Genomic DNA, 20,945 nt, shown 5'->3' with positions numbered 1-20,945 from the left:
GTCGAATCCACCAGCCACTCCACGGGAGAAAGATGTGGCAGTCTGCTTCGGTAAAGATTACAGACTTGGAAACCCTGTGGGGCAGTTCTACTCTGTCCTATAGGGTAGCTATGAGTCAGAATCGACTCAATGGCAGTGGGTATCCCTCAAACCTAGAACAATGTGTATCAGATTGTAGGCATTTAATATATTCTCTTACATGAATAAATATATGTTCATAATTGTTATATACTCTGTAAATGTTATTCTTTTTCCCAGTATATATTATCCCTCTTTGTCCTTTATGTCTGTTTCTTGAATTCCATTTTTTCTGATACTAAAATTGCTACCCCAGCTTTATTTTATTTATTTTTCCTGGTATATCATTTTTTTTTTCTATTCTTTTACTTTCGGCTATTCTGTTTTCTTTAGTTTTAAGAATACAAAATAAATGAAAGTAGACAATAGCATGCTGGGTCTTAATTAGTGAGTTTCACCCACTTATATTTATTGTAATTACCATTATATTACGAGTGAATTTTACTATCTTATTTTCCATTGTCTGTTAACTGAAATTTCTTTTTGTGTTTGTTTTCTTTTTTTCCTGACTTTCACTGAAATTATCAAACGTTCCTCTGCTAATTCATAAGCTACACATTCTAATTTTATTCTTCTGATAATTATTTCTACCTTATTTATACTCATTTCTTCACTCAGTTTATTAAACTTATCAACATCTATACTGCGGCAGATTGTATTTTCCAAAGATGGCCCCGGCAATATCTTCCATCCCATGCTATTCTAGAATGGGACCTTGTCACTCCTCACATCGAGGGAGAACTATGGGGAGGAATACATGTCCTTCCCCTTGAATCTGAGTGGGCATGTGATTCGGGTGTAACTTGCATGCAGTGGACGTGACACTGTGTGGCTTCCAAGGCTAGATCCAAAAAGGTAATGCAATTTCTACCTTGTTTGTTGGATCACTCATGCTGGAGCCCTGAGCCACCATTTAAACAGGTCAACTACCCAGGCTGCCATGCTATAAGCCCAAATAGCTCACGAGGAAAGACCACATGGAAAGGCCCTGAGACCACATGAAGAGAGAACGATGCCCAACTATCCCCCAGTTGCTCCAGTCCCCTGCTGTTTCAGCTCCAGCTGTAGTTGGACTTTAACCACATGAGAGACTCTAACCCGGAACCACTCAGCCGATCTCCTCCAGAATTCCTGACCCATAGAAATCATGTGAGATAACAAAATGATTGCAGTTATTGGCTGTAACAACTGGAACAGATATATTTCCCCTGGAACAAGTAAAGTAATACAGTAGATTCTAATCCTTCTAGTTTCTACCCACCCACTCCACCACTATGATGGTATCATCTAGAATTTTGCTCTGAATTGATGTGAATGTACTTGGTGGGAGGGGATGTCTTACCTTTTTACAGAGTAATGTATTTACTAAGTCACTAAATCATTCTTACTTTCCATATATCTCATAATTGAAATATTGAGTCCATTTATTTTGATGTGTGATTTGGTGTATTTACACATGCCATCTTATTTTGTGCTATATATTTACCAGGCTTCTTTTTTTAATCATCCGTTTCTTTCCTCTATTGGATTACTTGAGTTTTCATCATTCTCTTTCTTTCCCTCTGTTGTTGTTCTTGGTCGCTGCCATCGAGTCTACCCCCAACTCATGGTGACCCCATGTGTTACAGAGTAGAACTGCTCCATAGGGTTTTCTTGGCTGTAATCTCTATGAAAACAGATGGCCAGATCTTTTCTTCTGCAGAGCTGCTTGGTAGGTTTAAACCGTCAATCTTTCAGTAGAGGCTGATAAACTGGCTTGGAAATTATGCACGCTGTTCCTATCTTTTTTAATGTTACCTTTAAATTTTTAACATGCATATGTCACATAACCAAGTTTTAAATTAATCAAAAGCCCTCTCTTGTGTTGGACAATATGAGGATCTTAGAGCACTTTAACTCCATCTTCCATCCTTCATGTTATTGTTGTCCTACTTGGGGACTATCTTGTTTTTAACCTTCAAACTTTTTAGATGGTATTGTTATTATTTCACACAATCTGTGCTTGCCAAATTATTTAACATTGCTTTTTGCATCACACTCTTACCTTCTGGAATCATTTTCCTTTTTCTGAAGTACATCCTTTAGGAACCTTTTCAATGATGATCTGTCAATAGTAAACAGTTTTTGTTTCTCTGAAAATGTCTTTATTTCACCTTCACTCTTGATTAATAATTTAACAAGGTATGGAATTCTAGGTAAACTTTTCACTCAGCATTTGGAAGCTATTATTCTATTGTCTTCTGGCTTTTTTGTTGCTGGGGAGAAATCTGCTTGTTGGTCATAATATCAGTCCTTAGTAGGTAATCGGTATTCTTTGATTGTTTTTAAAATGTTCCCTTTCTCTTTAGAGTTTCACTATAATGTGACTAGGTTTTACTTTTATTTATCCTGCTGAGGATTTATTATGCATTCTGAATCTATTGTTCATCAATTCTGGAAAATTCCTAGCTATTATTATCATTGAATATTGCTTCTCCTACATTCTCTCTATTCTTTCTTTCTGGAACTCCTATTAGTTTTATATGGGACATTCTCATTCTATTCTTCGTATCTTTTCACCTCCCTTTCTTATTTTTATTTCTCTGTGCTGCATTCTGGGTAATTTTTTAATCACTCTTCTGGTTCACTAATTTCTGTTTAACTCACACACTGAGATTTTTGTTTCAATGGTTATATATTTTTTTTTCTAGAAGTTCTATTTAGTTCTTTTCCCAGATATGCATGTTCTTTATCATAGTGTCTTCTTCCCCCCCATTAGGTTTCTAGTTTTTCTATGCCTTCAATCCTTTTAAACATGCTAAATTTGTGGTCTCCAGTAGTTTTTTTGTTGTTGTTGTTATCTGAAGTTCTTGGGTGTTTAATTCTGCTCTCTCTTGCTCATAGTGAATTATTTCTTCAATTGTTTTATATTTTTTTAATTGTGAGCTCTTTCTAAGCACAAATTATCTGTGGGAATTCTGTGAGACCTGCCTGATGGTGTGTCTTTCTCTGAAGTTTTTTTTTTTCTTCCAAGCTCTCCAGGGATTTCAATATTAGGTGAAATTTTTATAAGATTTTCTTAGTTTGAGGCCTCCTGGACCACACAAGTAATACATAGTCAATTCTCAGCCCTAATAAGACAAAGGTCAAAAATTTTCAGGGGAAACTTTTTTCTACGTAGAGCCTAGACCAAGACAGAAAAGCCTCTCTGAATCAGTGGGCAGATTTTTTTCTAGTCTACTTTTTCACGAGGGTTCTGGCTTTGGGGGCATATCACAGTTCCACCTTTTGCCTCACAGGACCCTAAAGCATCAGCTCCTGCCCCCCACGTAGGCATTAAAATGTCTAAGCCCCTAGAGTACTAAGCAATGTCCTTCCCAAATCACCCCCACCCTAAGAGGGTCACATCACCATTCATAAGCTCGATGCCCTAGTTTTCAGTACCCTTTTCATTCACAGACCCTATCAATTTCCCACCTGCTCATCTATTCATTCAAATATTTGCTTCTTTCTAGATAACTGTGACAAAGGAGTTTTCAGGTCATCTTGATCACAGTTTTGCCCTAACTAGAAGCCAAATTCATTTATATAAGCAAATATGAAATTCACCAGTTGCTGAGATTTCTTGCTGTGATATTGGTATTAAGTATCTCTGACAGATCAATGTACTCGTTTGCAATATTTGCACATATTTTTTCATGCTGCAATCACGAAAGCTAGCCATTGCACTAAGTTTCACTATATGGTGGGTTAAAATTCCTGAAAAAATATTTGGCCTACTGGCTGGAAGTGCTTCTTCATAATCAGAACTCTGTATTGTTATCTCTTCTGTTGATCTTCATCTACAAATACTCTTGTTTTTATACTTTAGTAATACTATTAAATTATTAACCAGAGAGAAAGTACAGAGTATGAGAAAAAACATACCTGGGCTCTGGAGTCAGGAAGACATGGCTCCTTTCCATCTGAGTGTCCTTGGGCAAGTTGTTCTACCTGAGCCTCAGTTTCCCCAGAATTAGAGCTAACAAATGGAATTAAAATTAGAGATAATGTTTATAAAGCATCCAACACAAAATATGTCCTTGAACTATTATTTATTCCACCTTTGAGGCCTTTTCTTTTAATTACCTAAATATGCCCCTTGACATCATCCACAACAGCTAAGAGGGTATTCCTTCAGCTATACGTTAGTTCCTTGATTTCACTGGTCTCCACCTATTTCCTTTTTTTTTTTTTTTTAACATTAACAAAACTCTCCCTTTTCATGTGCTTCTTGTCATTTAGGGAGCCATCACCTTAACTTGAATTGCCTTAACTAAACTTCCAAACCCAAAACCAAACCAAACTCATAGCTGTTGAGTTGATCCTGACTCATGGCAACCTCATGTGTTACAGAGTAGAACTGCTCCGTAGGGTTTTCTTAACTGTAATCTTTACAGAAGCAGATCGCCAGGTCTTTCTTCTGTGACACCTCTGGGTGGGTTTGAAAGGCCAACCTTTAGGTTAGTAGTCTACCGTAAACTGTGCTACTCAGGGACCTTCACTAAACCTCCAGACCCAATAAATGTGCCATAAACTCAGTCATGGCTTTATTTGCATGTTCTTAGCTGGGATTATCTAAGTAGGAAAGGCCAGAAGGTCATTTGTAAGTTTCTAGTTGGGACATACCTGATCCAGAAGATGTCAGAGCTGGAAGGGACCTTAAAAATCCCCAAGATGAGTCTAAGGGCCACCAAGGAAAGCTGACCGCCTAAATTCACCCAGCCAGTGAGTGACAGAGCTAAGAACAAAAGCCAGGCTTTCTGATTCCAAAAGAAGGCGCTAACTGGAGCTCTTTCCACCGATCAGACTACAAAAGGTACCGCTAACCTCCCAACGTTATCAGTTTATAATCTGAAAGCAATCCAAATTGTTATTGTTAATAATTCCCCTCCCATCTTGTAGCTTTCCAGGGAGCCTTATGACTCAGGGTACATAGTAGATGGTGAATGACTGTGTATTCAATGAAATAACGAAGGACTATCTTGCCATTATCTACCATTATATGCCATGGATTCACAGCCTGGATGGAACCCTTTTACATTCTGTTTGTGTGTTAGAAGTGGCCCTTATTGTTTTCCTGCCATTGCTATTTTTATATGTTTTTAATATTTTCCCCATATGAGAACCAAAAACATGCCTTTCTTTAATTTCTGTGTGGTTAATCTCTTTCAGACTCAGGAAGCTGGCAACCTTTCCATGATGAGTGATGGTCTCCAGACTGTCCTCTGAGCTGTGGCCACCCAGCTGAGTGATGGATGACATTTGTCAATAAGCAAGCCAAGGTGGGGAGGATCCATTACCTCCATGAGAAAATTCAAAGGCTGTATCCTACCAACAGTGTGTTGGGAATGTGGTGGATCTAGACAGAGGTATAGAGTCCTCTGGGTCTCAGCCAGGTGCTGGCAGGGGCTTGAGAAGAATTAATGGCACAGAGTAAGTGAAAACGAGAGTCCCAGACTTCAGGAGCAGCTTTGGTGTTACAGAACATGGTAGCAGGAAGGCAGGAGGCCCACCAGCCCTGGGGAGCTGAGTGGGCAGGGGTGGGGAGCACAAATGCTAATCCATCTCTGAGGTCTGACTGGTCAATTTGGTCTGACTGTCGGTTTAAGGGTTGTATGGTTCAGTGACAGAACTCTCACCTTCCATGTGGGAGACCCGGGTTTGATTCCTGGCCAATATACCTCACGTGCAGCTGCCACCTGTCTGTCTGTGGAGGCTTGTATGTTGCTAGGATGCTGAACAGGTTTTGGTGGGATTTCCAGACTAAGACGGACTAAGAAGAAAGGCCTAGTGATCTACCTGCGAAAATCATCCAATGAAAACCTTACGGATCTACAGTGCAAGGAATAGTTTTATATGGCCTTTCTCGCCATAATCTTGTAACGCCCACCAAATGATGGGTGGGACTATGCAAATAAGGTGCTTGTGGCCCACCAAGGGGATTGGATAGCTTGATAATAATGCAAATAATATGCATGGCACCCTTGCGGGGGTGGAACCATGCAAATAAGGTGTGTGAAACCCTAATGAAGGGATTGGTCAATTTTGAATCCTACTAGGCTTAAAATGAGTCTTCCCAGAGGCAGAAAGGGAGGACCTCACTATCACGAAGAATAGATAGGACTGGAGAACATCCTTTGAACCTGGGATCCTTGTGCTGTAAACCTCCTAGATCCAGGAGACGCAGAAAGAGAGCTGTAACACCAAAGACAGTGAGAAGCGGTGGCAGAGAAATGACAGCAGGAGAACAGCATGAGATGGCACAGGGGCAGTTCCCGGCCCACAGGGTAAAGCGGTTACAGTGGGTGTGCTGACTCAGAGCAAGAAAGCTGAGCACCTTCAGGCCAAGGATTCCTGGTGGAGTGGGTTACCCCCAGGCACTTATTGGTGGAGCTAAAGAGCTTTGTAACACTCGCCTGAGCAGAGAAGAGGTCAGCCGAGGGGCAGAGAGGCAGAGGGCCAGAGAGAGGCCTGCCTGTGGGCACAACTGAGAAGAGGCTGCCCTGATCAAAGAACTGTATCCTGAGTCATTTCTGATCCTGCACTGTAACCTGTTACTTCCCTAATAAACCCCATAACTGTGAGCATGGTCTGTGAGTTCTGTGTGTCCATTGCAATGAATTATAGAAGCCAGCAGAGAAGTAGTATTGTGGGAGGGACGGCTGGTGTCAGAATTGGTAAAAAGGTTGAGGAAAGGAGGTATGTCTGACTTCCACCTCACAGGAATCAGCTTTGGGCCAATGCTGATGGTGATTCTCTCTCTCCCTGGCGAAGTTAGAGGAGGTCGGATGCCCCTGCCATGCCATTTTTACAGGATCACAATGATCTGATCTGCAGCTAATCATGGGGATGGTGCAGAGCCAGGCAGCGTTTTTACATTGTGCATGGGGTCTCCATGAGTCAGGGGCTGACTGGGCAGCAGCCAAAAACAACAGTCCTGAAATCAGATGGATCTTCCTCTAATGAAGAAAATTAAGTGGTCTTCAGAACTGGGAGCTGAAGTGTGGGACCCCATAGAACTGGACTAGGTCTGGCAGCCCATAGGCAGTCCATGTCCCATAGAAATAACTGCCATAGAGGTCCTTGGTGCAAAATAATTTGTTCTGTCCTTGAGCCTTGATGGTGTCCCCTTGAGTCTTTTGGGCCACAAGAATCAATCGATTCAAAACAGCCTTAACTTGGGCGGTACTACAGAGACAGCTAGCTGTTTCACTAAAATGTACATTCCCCCTCCTGTAGTATCGAGTTGTCATTGATGCACAGCTATGCAGCCAGGGACTATATTCCCCAGCTACCCTTGTATTCTGGAGGGGCTGTGTGACTAGTTCTCATCTACTGAATGAGAGAGGAAATGATGCTTATCATCCCAGACTAAGGCATGTAAGACACATGCATGCCTGCCTTCTCTATGTTCACTCTTCCCTGTTCCTTTAGACTGGAAACTGAGGACTCTCAGTCCTAGAGCAGTGGTTCCCAGTGTGGTCCCTGGACCAGCAGCATCCACATCATCTAGAAACTTGTTAGAAATACACATTCTCAGGCCCCACCCCAGACTTACTAAATCAGACACTCTGGGCGTGGGCCTGGTGATCTTTTTTTTTTTTAATAATTTTTATTGTGCTTTAAGTGAAAGTTTACAAATCAAGTCAGTATCTCGCACAAAAACCCATATACACCTTGCTACACACTCCCAATTACTCTCCAGCCCGCTCTCTCCCTCCACTCTCTTTTTTGTGTCCATTTCGCCAGCTTCTAACCCCCTCCACCCTGTCATCTCCCCTCCAGGCAGGAGATGCCAACATATTCTCAAGTGTCCACCTGATCCAAGAAGCTCATTCCTCACCAGCATCCCTCTCCAACCCATTGTCCAGTCCAATCCATGTCTGAAGAGTTGGCTTTGGGAATGGTTCCTGTCCTGGGCCAACAGAAGGTCTGGGGGCCATGACCACCGGGGTCCCTCTAGTCTCAGTCAGACCATTAAATCTAGTCTTATGAGAATTTGAGGTCTGCATCCCACTGCTCTCCTGCTCCCTCAGGGGTTCTCTGTTGTGTTCCCTGTCAGGGCTGTCATCGGTTGTAGCCAGGCACCATCTAGTTCTTCTGGTCTCAGGATGATGTAGTTGCTGGTTCATGTGGCCCTTTCTGTCCCTTGGGCTCGTAATCACCTCGTGTCCTCGGTGTTCTTCATTCTCCTTTGATCCAGGTGGGTTGAGACCAATTGATGCATCTTAGATGGCTGCTTACTAGCGTTTAAGACCCCAGATGCCACTCTTCAAAGTGGGATGCGGACTGTTTTCTTAATAGATTTTATTATGCCAATTGACTTAGATATCCCCTGAAACCGTGGTCCCCAGACCCCTACCCCTGCTATGCTGGCCTTCGAAGCATTCAGTTTATTCAGGAAGCTTCTTTGATTTTGGTTTAGTCCAGTTGTGCTGACCTCCCCTGTATTGTGTGCTCTCTTTGCCTTCAACTAAAGTAGTTCTTACCTACTATCTAATTAGTGAATGGGCCTCTCCCACTCTCCCTCCCTCCCCCCTCTCATAAACATAAAAGAATGTTTTCTTCTCAGTTTAAACTATTTCTCAAGTTCTTATAATAGTGGTCTTATACAATATTGGTCCTTTTGCAACTGACTCATTTCACTCAGCATAATGTCTTCCAGGTTCCTCCATGTTATGAAATGTTTCACAGATTCCTCACTGATCTTTATTGATGCATAGTATTCCATTGAGTGACTATACCACAATTTATTTATCCATTCATCCGTTGATGGGCACCTTGGTTGTTTCTATCTTTTTGCTATTGTAAACAGTGCTGCAAGAAACATGGGTGTGCATATATCTGTTCCTGTAAAGGCTCTTATTTCTCTAGGATATGTTACAAGGAATGGGATTGCTGCATCATATGGTAGTTCCATTTCTAGCTTTTTAAGGAAGCACCAAATCGATTTCCAAAGTGGTTATACCACTTGACATTGCCACCAGCAGTTGTAGAAGTGTTCCAATCTCTCCACAGCCTCTCCAACATTTATTCTTTTGTGTTTTTTAGATTAATGCCAGCCTTGTTGGAGTGAGATGAAATCTTATTGTAGTTTCGATCTGCATTTCTCTAATGGCTAATGATCGTGAACATTTCCTCATATATCTGTTAGCTACCTGAATGTCTTCTTTAGTGAAGTGTCTATTCATAACTTTTGCCCATTTTTTAATTGGGTTATTTGTCTTTTTGCAGTTGAGTTTTTGCAGTATCATGTAGATTTTAGAGATCAGGCGCTGGTCAGCAATGTCATAGCTAAAAACTTTTTCCCAGTCTGTAGGTAGTCTTTTTACTCTTTTGGTGAAGTCTTTGGATGAGCCTAAGTGTTTGATTTTTAGGAGCTCCCAGTTATCTAGTTTCTCTTCTACATTCTTTAAAATGTCTTGTATACGGTTTATGCCATATATTAGGGCTCCTAACATTGTCCCTATTTTTTCTTCCATGATCTTTATCATTTTAGATTTTATATTTAGGTCTTTGATCCATTTTGAGTCAGTTTTTGTGCGTGGAGTGAGGTATGGGTCTTGTTTCATTTTGTGCAGGTGGATATCCAGTTATGCCAGAACCGTTTGTTAAAAAGACTGTTTTTTTCCCCAGTTAACTGTTTTGGAGCCTTTGTCAAATATCAGCTGCTCATATGTGGATGGATTTATGTCTGGATTCTCAATTCTGTTCCATTGGTCCATGAATCTGTTGTTGTACCAGTACCAGGCTGTTCTGACTACTATGGCGGTGTAATAGATTCTAAAATCAGGTAAAGTAAGGCCTCCCACTTTGTTCTTCTTTTTCAGTAACGCCTTATTTATCCAGGGCCTCTCCCTTCTGTATGAAATTGGTGAATTTTTTTCTCCATCTCCTTAAAGAATGTCCTTGGGATTTTGATCGGAATTGCATTAAATGTATAGATCGCTTTTGGTAGAATAGACATTTTTATAATGTTAAGTCTTCCTATCCACGAGCAAGGTATATTCTTCCACTTATATAAGTCTCCTTTGGTTACTTGCAGAAGTGTACTGTAGTTTTCTTTGTATAAGTCTTTTACATCTCTGGTAAGATTTATTCCTAAGTATTTTATGTTCTTGGGGGCTACTGTAAATGGCATTGATTTGGTGGTTTTCTCTTCGATGTTCTTTTTGTTGGTGTAGAGGAATCCAACTGATTTTTGTATGTTTATCTTGTGCCCCGATACTCTGCTGAACTCTTCTATTAGTTTCAGTAGTTTTCTGGAGGATTCCTTAGGGTTTTCTGTGTATAAGATCATGTCATCTGCAAATAGAGATACTTTGACTTCTTCCTTGCCAATCTGGATGCCCGTTATTTATCTAGCCTAATTGCTCTAGCTAGGACTTCCAGCACAATGTTGAGTAAGAGTGGTGATAAAGGGCATCCTTGTCTGGTTCCCGATCTCAGTGGGAATGTTTTCAGGCTCTCTCCATTTAGGTGATGTTGGCGGTTGCCTTTGTATAGATGCCCTTTATTATGTTGAGAAATTTTTCTTCTATTCCGATTTTGCTCAGAGTTACCATGAATGAATGTTGAACTTTGTCAAATGCCTTTTCTGCATCAACTGATAAAATCATGTGATTCTTCTCTTTTGTTTTATTTATGTGGTGGATTACATTAATTGTTTTTCTAATGTTCAACCATCCCTGCATACCTGGTATGAATCCCACTTGGTCATGGTGAATTATTTTTTTGATATATTGTTGAATTCCATTGGCTAGAATTTTGTTGAGGATTTTTGCATCTTAGTTCATGAGGGATATAGGTCTATAATTTTCTTTTCTTGTGGTGTCTTTGCCTGGTTTTGGCATCAGGGATATGGTGGCTTCATAGAATGAGTTTGGTAGTATTCCATCCTTTTCTATGCTCTGAAATACCTTTAGTAGTAGTGGTGTTAACTCTTCTCTGAAAGTTTGGTAGAACTCTGCAGTGAAGCCCTCCGGACCAGGGCTTTTTTTTGTTGGGAGTTTTTTGATTACCTTTTCAATCTCTTCTTTTGTTATGGGTCTATTTAGTTGTTCTACCTCTGTTTGTGTTAGTTTAGGTAGGTAGCGTGTTTCTAGGAATTCATCCATTTCTTCTAGGTTTTCAAGTTTGTTTGAGTATAGTTTTTCAGAGTAATCTTATATGATTCTTTTAATTTCAGTTGGGTCTGTTGTAATATCACCCATCTCATTTCTTATTTGGGTTATTAGCTTCCTCTCCTGTTTTCCTTTTGTCAGTTTGGCCAGTGGTTTATCAATTTTGTTGATTTTTTCAAAAAACCAGCTTTTGGTCTTGTTAATTCTTTCAGTTGTTTTTGTTTTCTATTTCTTTTAGTTCAGCTCTAATTTTTATTATTTGTTGTCTTCTGGTGCCTGTGGGTTTCTTTTGTTGCTTTCTATTTGTTCAAGTCGTAGGGATAATTCTTTGAATTTGGCCCTTTCTTCTTTATGGATGTGTGAATTTATTGATATAAATTGGCCTCTGAGCACTGCTATGCTGTGTCCCAAAAGTTCTGATAGGAATTCTCATTGGATTCTCTGAATTTCTTTATTCCATCCTTAATGCCTTCTATAATCCAGTCTTTTTTGAGCAGGGTATTGTTCAGTTTCCAAGTGTTTGATTTGTTTTCCCTGCTTTTCTTGTTATTTCCACTTTTATGGCCTTATGGTCAGAGAAGATGCTTTGTAATATTTCAATGTTTTGGATTCTGCTAAGGCTTCCTTTATGACCTAATATGTGGTCTATTCTAGAGAAAGTATAGTTGGTTGCTGTTGGGTAGAGTGTTCTGTATATGTCTACGAGGTCAAGTTGGTTGATTGTGGCATTTAGATCTTCTGTGTCTTTATTGAGCTTCTTTCTGGATGTCCTGTCCTTCACCGAAAGTGGTGTGTTGAAGCCTCCTACTATTATTGTGGAGCTGTCTATCTCACTTTTCAATGCTGATAGAGCTTGTTTTATGTATCTTGCAGCCCTGTCATTGTGTGCATAAATATTTAATATGGTTATATCTTCTTGGTGTATTGTCCTTTTAATCATTATATAGTGTCCTTCCTTATCCTTTCTGATGGATTTAACTTTAATGTCTATTTTGTCAGAAATGAATATTGCCACTTCTGCTCTTTTTTGATTGTTGTTTGCTTGATACATTTTTTTCCATCCTTTGAGTTTTAGTTTGTTTGTGTCTCTAAGTCTAAGGTGTGTCTTTTGTAGGCAGCATATAGACGGATCCTGTTTTTTAATACATTCTGCCACTCTCTGTCTCTTTATTGGTGCATTTAGTCCATTTACATTCAGGGTAATTATGGATAGGTATGAATTTAGTGCTATCATTTTGATGTCTTTTTTTGTGTGTTGACAGTTTCTTTTTCCCACTTGATTTTATGTGCTGAGTAGATTTTCTTTATATATTGTCCTTTCCTCATATTTGTTGCTGTTGATTTTGTTTCTGCTGAGTCTGTATTTTTCCCTTGTATTTTCTTTTGATGAGTAGGATAGTTTGTCTCCTTTGTGGTTACCTTATCATTTACCCCTATTTTTCTAAATTTAAAACTAAGTTTTATTCCTTTGTATCGCCATATCTTCCTCTCCATATGGAAGGCGTCTGATTACATTTCTTAGTCCCTCTTTATTATTTGAATGCTGTCTTCTTTTATATAATAACATCGCCATTACCCTGTGTTGGGCTTTTTTTTTTTTTTAATCTTGCTTTGTTTTTTTGGATTTCCCTGTCTGGGTTGACTTCAGGTTGCTCTGCCCAGTGTTCTAGTCTTGGGTTGATACCTGATATTATTGATTTTCTAACCAAAGAACTCCCTTTAGTATTTCTTGTAGTTTTGGTTTGGTTTTCACGAATTCCCTCAACTTGTGTTTATCTGGAAATGTCTTAATTTCACCTTCATATTTCAGAGACAGTTTTGATGGATATATGATTCTTGGCAGGCAATTTTTTTCTTTTTATTTTTTAAATATGTCATCCCATTGCCTTCTTGACTGCATGGTTTCTGCTGAGTAGTCCGAGCTTATTCTTATTGCCTCTCCTTTGTAGGTGACTTTTCTTTTATCCCTCGCTGCTCTTATAATTGTCTCTTTATCTTTGGTTTTGGTAAGCTTGATTATAATATGTCTTGGTGACTTTCTTTTAAGATCTACCTTATTTAGAGTTCGATGAGCATCTTGGATAGATATCTTCTCATCTTTCATAATATCAAAGAAGTTTTCTGCCAACAAATCTTCAACAATTTTCTCTGTATTTTCTGTTATCCCTCCCTGTTCTGGTACTCCAATCACTCGTAGGTTATTTCTCTCGATAGAGTCCCACATGAGTCTTAAGGTTTCTTCATTTTTTTTAATTCTTTTATCTGATTTTTCTTCAAATATATTAGTGCCAAGTGATTTATCTTTGAGTTCAGAAATTCTAGCTTCTACTTGCTCAATTCTGCTCCTCTGACTTTCTATTATCTAATTCTGTAATTTTATTGTTAATCTTCTGAATTTCTGATTGCTGTCTATGTATGGGTTTTTCCAGCTTATTAAACTTTTCATTATGTTCCTGAATAATCTTTCTGATTTCTTCAGTTGCTTTATCTGTGTGTTCCTTGGCTTGTTCTGTGTATTGCCTCATTTCCTTCCTGATGTCTTGAAGGGTTCCATGTATTAAACTTTTGTATTCTGCATCTGGTAGTTCCAGGAATGCACTTTCATCTAGAAGATCCCTGGATTCTTTGTTTTGAGAGCCTGTTGAGGTGATCATGGTCTGTTTCTTTATGTGACTTGATATTGACTGCTGTTTCTGAGCCATCTAGAAGTTACTGTATTAGTTTATGCTTGCTTTCTGTGTCGTAGCTGCTTGCTTTGTTTTGTTTTGGCATACCCCTATGGGTTGCTTGAGTGAGCTAGCTTGATTATTTTTGTCTTTGGAGCTCTGGTGTCCGGTCCCCAGCTGGCTAGAGCTGTTATCAGGTATATCAGTCCAGGAGTCCAATCAGTTTTCTTATATGAATTCAGCTCAGGTTTCCAGGTAGCTGACATCAAGTGTGTGGTACAGGCTCTGTCCTACAGTCTTAGAGGGACAGGGGTAATTGTCGTATATACCGGTATCTGATTGCAGCAGGGGGTCATGCTTTGAACAAGGCAGGGGGCTGAGAAGTGACCCCCAACTGTCTCTGAGGAAAATGTGTCTCTGTTCCCTAGAGCGTGCTGGTGGGTGGGTTCTGCAGAGGGACCATGGGCACCCAAAGTTTTTGTTGTAAGGACTGGGAGGTACCAGTTATCCCTGAACCCCTGTCGCAGGTGGCTGGGTGACCCAAGTGGAGCCACCAATCCTTGGGTCCCTGTTGTGGGTAGGTGAGGACCTTGTTTAATAGGGAAAGTAATGTCAAACGTCAAACACCCACCTCTCAACCGCACAGCTGAAATGGTTGGAGTTTGCCAACAAGGGCCTATTCTCCCAAAATAGGCCCACACGGGTCCATGCAGAAGGGAAAGGTGCTCAAGGTCCACGGACAGTTTATGCCTGGACAGGAGCTGCTTCTGTCCTGAGCTCCCCTGGTTAATGGAGCTAGCAAATTATCTTTTCCCACCAGTTGCAAGTTTTTTCCTTCCCCAAGGCTGGGAGGACGGCTCTAGGTGCTCACCAGGGTCTATCTCAGGCCCAGGGATTCAGCCGCTGAAGCTGGCTTGGGGGTGGGGAGGGGCGTGGTAAAATATACGCAAGTACTTAGCTTTTGCCGAGTGCGCCCTTCTGCTCAGTTCCTGGAGGTGTGAGTGGGCTGTGTGGCTGCTGCTTCTCCCTGAGGAAACTGCGGCCCAACGCTAGGACCAGCCCGCCACTGCCGCTGCTCAGGGAATGGTGCCTGAGGGCTCCCCGCAATTCAGGTCCAGTAACTCCTCTCCGCTTCTGAAAGGCCTCTTCCTCCCCCTGCCCCTCAGCTCATTGTCTAAGATTGCCTTTGATGCTCAGGGCTCCCAGCTTGTCACAAATATACTCATCTCACTTGTTTTTTTGGGTGTTTGTTGTGAAGAGGGCTCGACGGAAGCGTCTGTCTATTCCGCCATCTTGGCTCCGCCCCCCCCCCCCCCCGCGATCGATTTTAACAAGCCCTCCAGGGGATTCTGATTCTTACTGTAGTTTGAGAACCACTGTCCCTAGGGAATGGCAGAGCCACAAGACAGAAGAAACCTGAGTTCCTGTAACACCATTTGGAGGACAGCAACCCACCCACCCACTGGAAACATCTACCTCAGACTATGATATGAAATAGAAATAAACTTTGGTTGTGTTAAGGCACTGATGTTTGAGGGTTTATTTATTACAGTACCTAGTGTTGGAGGCCTAACTCTACCCCAAACACAATCACAATGCAAGGGTGTGTATGGTCAATGAAAGGGTGTAGGGTGAGCAGAGGGGTGATGAATATCACTGGATTCCTGGCACTTAAGGGGGGTACAGAGGAGCCTTCGCACAGCTACAATTAGTGGCAGCAGTGACAATAGAAGATCAGGGTCTAGAGTCCTCAAGTAATGGTTGAGCATGCCACTCAAACAAGCAGGCCTCCAGAACCACCAGGAAGAAGAAGGGACAATGGTAATGCTGAATGGCTATGTCTCCCATGATCCTTTGCTAGTCTCACAGGAAGGCTTTTCTCGGGAAACAAGCACAGATACCAAGGATTATCTGCCAGTTGTCAGCTGACTATATAACTATATAAACACCATTACTGGCAGACCAAAGTGCAGGAATTTTCCAGTGCCCATAAATCTGTCAACACCTGTGTCTGAAGCAGCTACTATCATGCTACTGACTTTGCTAGATCAGTTTCAAGAATATCTGCAAGGACATTGTGTGTGGTAGGCAGAATTCTAAGATGATCCCTGTCTTAGGCTGGGTTCTCTACAGAAGCAAAACCAGTGAAGTCTGTGTATATGTAGAGAGATTTATCTCAAGGATATGGCTCATGCAGTTGTGGAGGCTGGCAAGTCCCAAATCTGTGGGTCAGGCGACAGGCTGGAGGCTTCTCCTGACTCACGTGGTTGCAGGGGCTGATGAACCCAAAATTGGCAGGTTAGGCAGAAGGCTTCTGGTTCAAGTCCCAAGAAATGGAGGTCAGAGGATGATGAGTTGGATGCAGGATCCAGAGCGCAAGAGCTTTGCCAGAACATCTGTACATATTAGATGCAGGCCACATCTTCAAGGAAACTCCCTTTTCAAGTGATTGGCTGCTCACATCAGATCATAAAATGAGAGATTACTACATCAGATCACAAAATGGAGGATGATTACATCATTACGTAACTGCCAAACTACATCATTACATAATTGCCAAACCACTGAGAATCATGGTCCAATCAAGTTAACACACAACCTTAACCGTCACAACCCCAATGACTCTCACACTTGTATAATCTCTTCCTTTTTGAGTGTGGGTAAACCTGTGAGTATGCTGAAATCACTCCTACAATTATGTCACATTATATGGCAAGAGTGAAATTATCTAGGTGAGCCTGACTTAATTGGGCAAGCCCTTTAAAAGCAGAAAGCTTTCTCTGGCTGGTTGCAGAAGAGGAAGGCAGAAAGACACTCTCTGACTGGCCTGGAAGAAAGCAAGCATCCATGTGAATTGTCTAGGGGGCCACATGGCAAGGAACTGCAGGCAAATTCTAGGAGCTGAGAGTGACATCCAGACAACAGCTAGCAAGAAAATGGAGCCTCAGTCCTACCACCCCAAGGAACTGAGTTCTGCCAACAACCAGTGAGGTTGGAAGAGGACCCCGAGCCCCAGATGAGAACCACATGCCCAGCTGACAATTGATGTCAGCCTGGTGTGACCTGGAGCAGAGGATCCAGCCACACAGGCCTGGACTTTAGGCCTACAGGACTGTGAGGTAATATGTTTGTGTTGCTTTAAGTTTCAAAGTTCGTGGCAATATGCTCCACAGCAGTAGCAAACTAATATCTGGGAAAATCACGGGTCTACCAGTGTAGCAGACTCTGCATACACTCCATTCAGATCCCCTGGCTCCCGTCTATAGGTTGTGTGTACATTGCCCATCTTCTGTGTCCTTGTAGTTCGAACAGCCCGCACACACCTGTAATTCCCTGTAGAAGGCTGTACTTGGGCCTCTGGAGCTGCTTTACCTGGTTTGTGCAAAGCTGGCAGTGTCCCCGGGAAGCCACTTAGTCAAAGATGGGCTGGTATGGGAAAGTAAACCCCAGCTCCCTTGCCTCAAGTTGAGAAAAGCTGTGAGGAATAACTCACACTCCAGAGCTCCCATGCAGGACCAGGCAGAAGCTAAGACTTGGTTTGAGATGGCATCTTGCTTTGCTTCTTCTCCTTCCCCTACTCCCTTACTGGTCTCCCATGGGAGCACTACCTTTCTTAATAACTTGCACCTGAATCCCCATTCCAAGTTCTTCTCCTGCGTGCCAATACCAGTTTCCATCCAGTCCATTCCAACTCATGGCGATCCCATGTGTGTCAGGACAGATTTGCGCTCCATAGGGTTTTCAATTTTGGGGGGGGGGGTGGGAGTAGATTGCCAGGCCTTTCTTCTAAGACATCCCTTGGTGGACTCCAAAGTCCAACTTTTCAGTTAACAGCTTGCACCACCCGTGGACTCCATTCTCCTGGGTAACCCAACCTAAAGCAATCAGTTCTCCTTTTCCTCTCATGTCTGCCTTACCGGCTGAAGGAAGAATCTGGTGGAACGAAGTGTACGGTGGCACTTTGTAACTGCAAAGCAGTCCCTTGTGAATTTCCTTGCTGTGCTGCTTGCTCTGCCCTCTCCTGTAAATGTCCACGTATCAGGATGAGACAATGATTTTAACAGCTGACATCCAAGTTCCTTTTAAGGAGAAATTGTCCTTCTTTAGGAAAATACCTTGATGAGGAAGGGGAGACTCTAAGGGTACACTTTACAGGAAGACCATGGAATAAGGTGAATAAAATGCCATGCATAAGGAATGAAGGGAAACGGAGGAGGGGAGGGCAGAGAAGGATGGCAGGGGGAGAGGAAGCAGTCAGCAGGTCCCCCACAGAGGATGGTACCTAGAGAGGAATCCCCAGAGTGTGCTGGAGGAAAAACTCGAACTGTCAGATGTCCTTGCTCTTAAAAGTTACATTGATTACATGGCTTCCACTTGAATCTCTAGCCCATTGACATAGGCTTGAACTTCAGTAAAGTTGACTCTACTCACAGTTATCTGGTGTGAGTGGTTTTTAGGAAAACCAGATTGCTTTTGTTGGTCATCATGGAGCAGGGGGAGGAAGACAACTCAGCTCTCTCTCCAAGTTCTGACCACCTGTGCCAACTACTGATTGGAGCCAGGACTCAAACCTTTCCTCTGAAACTGGGTCCTTTTACACTACTCCAGCCCTCCAGTCCTCTTCCTGCCCAGGGAGCGATGAGTTGTGTTCATTTAGATTTCTCCAAAAGCAGACCCTGAGACAAGGGTTTGGGTTGCAGGTAGTTTATTTGGGGGGTGATTCCAGGTTGGGGGGGGGGGTGGTGAGGAAGTGAGACAGGGAAGAAAGGAAACCCAGTAAAGGGTGTGGGCAGCTGGGGCTCAACCCTGCTGGGGACCCTCTGAGGGACTAGGTAGAACATGCCTCGGAATTTCCCAAAGGATGGGGAAGTGGGTTTTACCCACTGGCTCCTGTCCCTCATTGGCTGAGAATTGCTTGGTTGTTGTTATTGGCTGCCATTGAGTCAGTCGCCGATTCATGGTGCCCCGTGAACGAATGAAATGCTGCTCAGTCCCGCACTACTCCCATGATTGGTTGCTGATCAGGCCATTGTGATCCACAGGGTTTTCATTGGCTGATTTTCAGAAGTAGATCACCAGGCCTTTCTTCTAGTCCAGCTTAGTCTGGAAGCTCACTGAAACCTGGTCAGCGTCATAGCAAGGCACAAGTCTCCACTGACAGACGGGTGGTGGCTGCACACAAGGTGCATTGGCCAGGAATCAATCCTGGGTCTCCTGCATGGACGATGAGAATTCTACCACTGAACCACCACTGCCCCCAGGATAATTGTTCTGGGTGAAAAGTGGAATACCAACAAAATCTATAAAAGAGCCTAGAGTCGCTTCTAGCCCCTCCCTGCCCTCACCCCTCTCATCCCATCAGTCATACCCAACTCTTGGTCAGTTAATCTAACTTCTCCTTCCTTCCTATTCTCAGCCAAGGCTGTAACTCAGGCCCTCACGGTCTCTCTTCTAGAAACAAAAACTTGCCTGCTGAGCTCCCACCTCCAATCTCTGCCTCCCATTTCAATGGGATTCTTTCTATAAAGCTCCCCAGCACTTCCAGGATCAAATGGAGATCTTTGGCATTGGCCCCAAGGCCCTGCAGGCTCTACACTCTTGGCCAGCCTTGTCCTGGCTTACACTCGGTATTCCAGCCACCCCAATTTTTAGCTTCCCAAATTTTCCATCTCTCTGCCTCTGCAATACTATTCCTGCTGCTTAGAATGACTTTTTCCCCCTTCCCCCCCCGTGGCAAAGCTCTGCTCCTCCTTCAGTGGTCCTGTAATGGTTAATTTTATGTGTCAACTTGGCTAGACTATGGTTCCCAGTGATTTGGCCAAACAATAGTCTAGTTGTTGTTTTGTAATGTAATGTAATGTGATCACTTTCCATAATGTAATCTAATGTAATATAATCAATCGATCAGTTGAAATAGGAGTTTCCTTAGTGTGTGATCTGCCTTCAGACTGTTTATAGATATTTTGAGAGAACTTGATTTCTCTCCACTCTGTACTCATTTCATTGCCTGACCTATGGACCTTGGGATGCAAATCTGCAGAAGTCTCCAGTCTGTCACCTGACCTATGGATTTTGGACTTGCCAGCACCCACAATTATGTGAGTCAATCCCTTGAAGTAAATCTCTCTCTCTTTCTCTCTCTCTATATACGTGTGTATATATATATATACCAAACCCATTGCCATCAAGTCAATTTCAACTCATAGCAACCCTATGGGAAAGAGTACAACTGCCCCATAGTGTTTCCAAGGAGCAGCTGGTGGATTAGAACTACTGATCTTTCGATTAGCAGCCGAGCTCTGAACCACTGTGGCACCAGGGCTATAGCCTCCTCCTGCCCAGTAAGCAATGAGTTGTGTTCGTCATATAGCCTATACAGGCTACAGCCCCAGTGGCACAGTGGTTCAGAGCTTGGCTGCTAACCAAAAGGTAGGCAGTTTTAATCCACCAGCCGCTCTTTGGGAACCCTATGGGGCAGTTCTACTCTGTCCTATTGGATCACTATGAGTCGGAATTTACTTGACGGCAATGGATTTGGGTTTTTTGGGGGTATATGTATATTTAAATACACACACACACACACACACACACATCACTGTTTCTGTTTCTCCCAAAAACCCTGACTAAGACTGTTCCCTCCTCTTCCCTGAGTCAGAGTTGATCACACCCTCCTACATGCCATGATCTGGTTTCTAACGTCCACTGCAGCATGAATTACCTGGTATTGGGCTTGTCTCCCTACCTGTCAGCCTGCCCACCTGTGTATCCCCCGCATGAAGATCAGTGTCTGTTACATTGTAGATGCTCGCATATTTACTAAATAAATAAGGGAAGGAGGAATAAAGAATTGTTCTTTTATAGGTCACGGACTGTTACAACGGAAAGGAACGTTAAAGATGATAGGGTCCAAGATCCATATTTTGCAAAAAAAAGGCAAGTGTCCCACCACTGTCCCACCCATGTGCTCTTAGGCTTTATCATTTCAGTGTACTCCAGCCTGAGTTCCCACTGCCAGGACCTCATCTCTGTCTGGGGGCTTTCTATGGCTTCTGGAACC

General features: G+C 42.5%; 1 long non-coding RNA gene across 2 annotated transcripts in view; it reads right to left on the bottom strand.

Annotated features, from left to right (window-relative positions):
• LOC126068908 (uncharacterized) overlaps positions 1 to 20,945 on the bottom strand; it is a 191,238-nt gene that overhangs the window by 69,451 nt on the left and 100,842 nt on the right. Inside the window, exons 3-4 of one of the 2 annotated variants that reach the window (XR_007515769.1) lie at positions 3,985 to 4,078; positions 465 to 2,182 (exon numbers count right to left, since the gene is read on the bottom strand). This is a non-coding gene — a long non-coding RNA (uncharacterized LOC126068908). Of the gene's footprint in view, positions 1 to 464; positions 2,183 to 3,984; positions 4,079 to 20,945 lie in introns of those variants that run through there. The other variant, XR_007515770.1, reaches the window with a different exon arrangement.

Source organism: Elephas maximus, chromosome X (genome assembly GCF_024166365.1).
Source record: "Elephas maximus indicus isolate mEleMax1 chromosome X, mEleMax1 primary haplotype, whole genome shotgun sequence".
Lineage (NCBI taxonomy): Eukaryota > Metazoa > Chordata > Mammalia > Proboscidea > Elephantidae > Elephas > Elephas maximus.
Note: the sequence above shows the minus strand (reverse complement) of the source record. Positions and strands in the feature narration are given on the sequence as shown.